Raw genomic sequence first — 4,456 nt, forward strand, 5'->3', positions numbered from 1 at the left:
CCGCTAACCTGCTCCCCTTCGCGACCAGCTGTGACACTCCACGGGCAGGGTGCCAGAGCTTATTTTGTCAGAGCTCCGGGAGAGGGCGGGACAGGCGCGGCAAAAATGAGGTCGCGTGGCGTGCGACTCGTTGCGTCGAGCCGCGCCTGATACGTGTCGCACGCCACGCGACACGTGTCGCAATGGGCTCCGTGCAACGAGTCGCACGCTCCGGCACTCACCGATAGCGGTAGCGTGGCCGAGCGGTCTAAGGCGCTGGTTTAAGGCACCAGTCTCTTCGGGGGCGTGGGTTCGAATCCCACCGCTGCCAACAATTTTTGTTCTTTCCTTAAATGCCCGAGTTTTCAAAGCAGCGCAGTGTGATACCGTGCTTCATGAAGCTGGGGGCGGGAAAGCATATTACTTTTCTTAACTTTGGACTTGCACGATTAAGAATGGTGTGGCTGTTATGTGGCTGTATATGCATGTCATTTTGTTTAGCGCAATGCTCAGCTCTAAAAATTAATCTGTAATACTGACATAAGAAATCCCTTTGACACAATTCCCAAAGATTGTTGTTTGGATCTTTTTGTTGCATTCAAATGTTCAGATATCCTGAAATATTTATATTTGTATAATGACTGAAACATTTTATTTATGTCTAACTATGATGATGATGATGACTATGTTTATTGGCATCCCCTATGAAACGGGGCGGTGACAAATAGCAACCTAGCCCGGTTGAGCTAATCAGGTTTTACTGCATCTATCGCAGTCTACAGCATTTCGCCTATCTCTTCTTGATCTTTGTTTTCTTTTATAACTTTTATAGTAGCTATGGGCATGGCGCTATGTGTACTAATAGCGCGTAAAATAATGATTTTCATTATTCATCATTCTGTGGAAAGGTATCTGCGTAGGTATTTGCTATATTTCCTGCTTTTTTTTACAATATGGAATGGAGTACACGAAGCATTTATTTCCGCCTTATGTAAAACCACTCCACACCAATACAATTTGCAATTGCAATGGAAATGATCGAACCTCCACGTGGTGGTAGCGTGGCCGAGCGGTCTAAGGCGCTGGTTTAAGGCACCAGTCTCTTCGGGGGCGTGGGTTCGAATCCCACCGCTGCCAAAGCGTTTTTATTTTTTTTTCATTCGTTTAGACATGGTTTGTCAAATGCTTTTATTGGTGGCAATTCAGTAGTAATTGGTACCCGCCGGGGTGGCTCAGTCAGCTAAGGAGTTGCGCTGCTGAGCACGAGGTCGCGGGATCGAATCCCGGCCCCGGCGGCCGCATTTCGATGGAGGCGAAATGCAAAAACGCCCGTGTGCTTGCGTTGTAGTGCACGCTAAAGAACCCCAGGTGGTCAAAATTAATCCGGAGCCCTGCACTACGGCGTGCCTCATAATCAGAACTGGTTTTGGCACGTAAAACCCCAGAAAGAAGAAGAAGTAGTAATTGGTAGGCATAATACCAAGATCTTCAATACCGGTGTCACACGTACACTTCTGATTGCGATTGGGGTCGATCCGGATCGGAAGTTGCTACACGGGCACTAGCGATCGTTATCTTGCGGGATCCGGAAACAGGTGATCGCGATGCGGTCCCTTGATTGCTATCGCAGGCTGACGTCTGCGCCCTCTAGCGCAGTAATCTGAAAACGCAGCTCAATAAAAAAAAAAAAAAAACGTTTAAAAATCTTTTTATCAGGAATAGTAAACTGTTAAATGAAAATATTGTCCAAATTTAACCGTATTTTGCAAATCTGAATTTGTAACCAAGCGCTTTGAGACGTATACTATTTCCCAAGGTGCGGGACGAAATACATGGGCGTTGCAGTTACTTTTGTGCTTCAATCTATAAAACAGCACTTTGGTAAAAAAGTAAGTGGAACAACAGTGCATTTTACGGCGAGTTTGATGGCACTTATCTCACAACTGGCGTCATTCTGCAAATTCATGCCAAGTGTATACGCCTGACAAGCTCACCGGCTACAATTCGTAAATTGCAATACGTGTCGTAATCAACTAAGTGCATTATTCATTTTGTTAATTAGTTGAATACATGTTTCGATTTCTCGTGCTACTAATGTCCGCCTCTTCGAAGAATTCAGCTCAACGATAAAATTTATGCTATATACCTGCCACAGGCGATTTTTAAAAATTCGGTAAAGCTTTATTTTGAGCACCCGGTATATACGTACATACAACGCAAACCACGGTGGTGTACGAAGTGATATGTATTCCCCCAGTAGCTTCGTGGCATAGAGGTCTCTTTTTGGCGGTGGACGGGTGTTCCACAGCAGCCATTGTATGCTTTATTACGCTGTATTTTGCAGTTCAAAACGAGATAATTCTCACTGCTTCTTTTTGTAAACATCCATTGTCCCGATGACGATATTTGACCACGAAAGCCTTCAGTGTCTGCAATAGCGCGGCATGTGCGATGGTCCAATCCCATTTCTGTATTAAATGATCTCTAAGGGGCAATTTTTGTGCATTATGCTGCCAGTCATTCTGAATAACGCAATTAAGGACCAAAATGCGGTCAGGTTCTCGTACTATTGGGGGGTGGGGGTACAGGCCAACGCTAGACAGGCGCATTGGTCCAGCGTCAAAAGGTGACGTCAGGCTAGTTCCTTTATATGAACTAGCATGATGAACTGGCACCGAGTCGGCTTATCATACCAAAGTCAGGTCGATGATTTCATGGAAACGGCAGCGCGGGTTCAGCCAGCTCGACGGCGTTGGATGAATTGGCTATATTTCTGTCGGCACGACGAAATGCATGTAAACACGGTTGGTTCAATTTGAGTCAAGGCGACTTCTCATTTGATCTGCTCGCGTCGATTGCGAGTGGTACTCACAAAGCTTCGTTCGCATAGACTCGACGTAAACGGCGCAAGCAACCGAAGGCCACTTTCCTGCCGCCGGGCGTTCTCTTTAACATGTTAGTGTGGAGTGTTTTCTTTTTCCTTTTTTGTATTGTGATAGCAGTTACGCTGTATTTGTTACACTCCAAGCGGATTTCTGCCGTCGGCGTCGCCGTGAGGTTCCGTATAAAGTCCATGGGGGATAAAATCGTCGCCGCGTGCCGTATGCTGTTGTACGACTGAAAGCGCGCAAGGGACACACGCTTTCATGGAGAGCGAACGCACGGTGGAGAGCCACCGCGAAGTCTTCCGTCGTGCGAAGGGCCGTGGGGGGATGGGAGGGAGGGAAGGGAGACGACGTTTAGCTGCGGCACCAAATGCGTATCTTGCGACCGGGCGCAATGGGAACTGGCGACTCAATCTCCCACGCGAAAGGAGGAAAGCGGGAAGGCAGTGCGGGAGGGAGGGGGTGCGGCTTCTACTCTACCAGCAACTGCGTACTTGCACTTTGCGCGGCTACGGGCTGTCGTGCGCACCATATCTTGAAAGCGATCTCCACACGGCTCTTACCTTTGTATTTCGCCGCTCAGTTTCCATTGAAGCGATAGACCGCACGAACTTTCGCTCGCTGCTGCGATCACGCTTGCTCACGCCAGCGTTTTGACAGTGGTTGTCTGCGGTCATCGAGTGCGATCTATTCATGTTTGCTTGTGCGCGCTGACACCATGCTTGTTAATTATGTTGGTAATCGAATGTGTCCAAGTTGATGCAGCCGATAAAACTACTATCCCTACTCTGTAAAGCTCTCTACTAATTTGCTATCGCAATTGATGCTTCGCCTTTCGGGCGAAACTCCGCCTTTTTTAAATTCCCACTGGGACCCTCATATCTTCAGCACGTTTCAAGACGGCTTTAGCGTAGAAAAGTTAAATAAGCTTTGAAACGTGGTAAAGATATGATAATCCCAGTGGGGATTTATTAATAAAAAAATATAACACTTCACGCTAACATGAGAAAAGGAATTGAAATGCAGTCGATGACGGCAAAGAATTAGGTATTGTGATGAAATTTTAAAATTTGCAAGCATAGCATGTGGTGAGCTGGTGTAAGGCAGGGCTTATTGGAGATCACTGCGAGGGGCGTTCCTCCTGTGGTAGACATAAATAGACTGATGATGATGAGGACATCTTTACGTATCACACGCATGGCCTTGCACGCGCAGTGTATGCAAACGCGACGGAAGAAGTCGCGTTTGCTCTCTATATATGGTGATTGTAAAGGAGGAAAGAGACGCTTAATTCTGCAGCACTTCAGGGAGCACGGCGCAGAACGCGCGTTTGCTCTCCGACGTGCGTTCGCTCCCCGTGAAAGCGCGCGTCCCTCGTTCCCTTCCACTCGCACATACAGCGTCCAGAGCGCGGCGATGATTTCATCGCCGTTGACGTCATACGGAACCTCACGGCGACGGCAACGGCAGAAATCTGTTTTGGAGTGTCCATATATTGCTATCGCAATAAAATGCCTCGGTTCGTATTCGATTCGGTGCCATGAATTATAAGGCACACGTCAACATCTCATAAACTGTTCCTAAAACAGGGG

At 47.4% G+C, this 4,456-nt stretch overlaps 2 non-coding genes across 2 annotated transcripts; both read left to right on the forward strand.

The window, feature by feature from the left end:
• Positions 1–228: 228 nt before the first annotated feature.
• Positions 229–310, forward strand: Trnal-aag (transfer RNA leucine (anticodon AAG)). Its single transcript has one exon. It is a non-coding gene; the product is annotated as a tRNA-Leu (tRNA).
• Positions 311–1,034: 724 nt separating this feature from the next.
• Positions 1,035–1,116, forward strand: Trnal-aag (transfer RNA leucine (anticodon AAG)). The gene has a single exon. It is a non-coding gene; the product is annotated as a tRNA-Leu (tRNA).
• Positions 1,117–4,456: the final 3,340 nt, after the last annotated feature.

The sequence above is a fragment of the Dermacentor silvarum genome, chromosome 3 (assembly GCF_013339745.2).
Source record: "Dermacentor silvarum isolate Dsil-2018 chromosome 3, BIME_Dsil_1.4, whole genome shotgun sequence".
In the NCBI taxonomy this organism is placed as follows: domain Eukaryota; kingdom Metazoa; phylum Arthropoda; class Arachnida; order Ixodida; family Ixodidae; genus Dermacentor; species Dermacentor silvarum.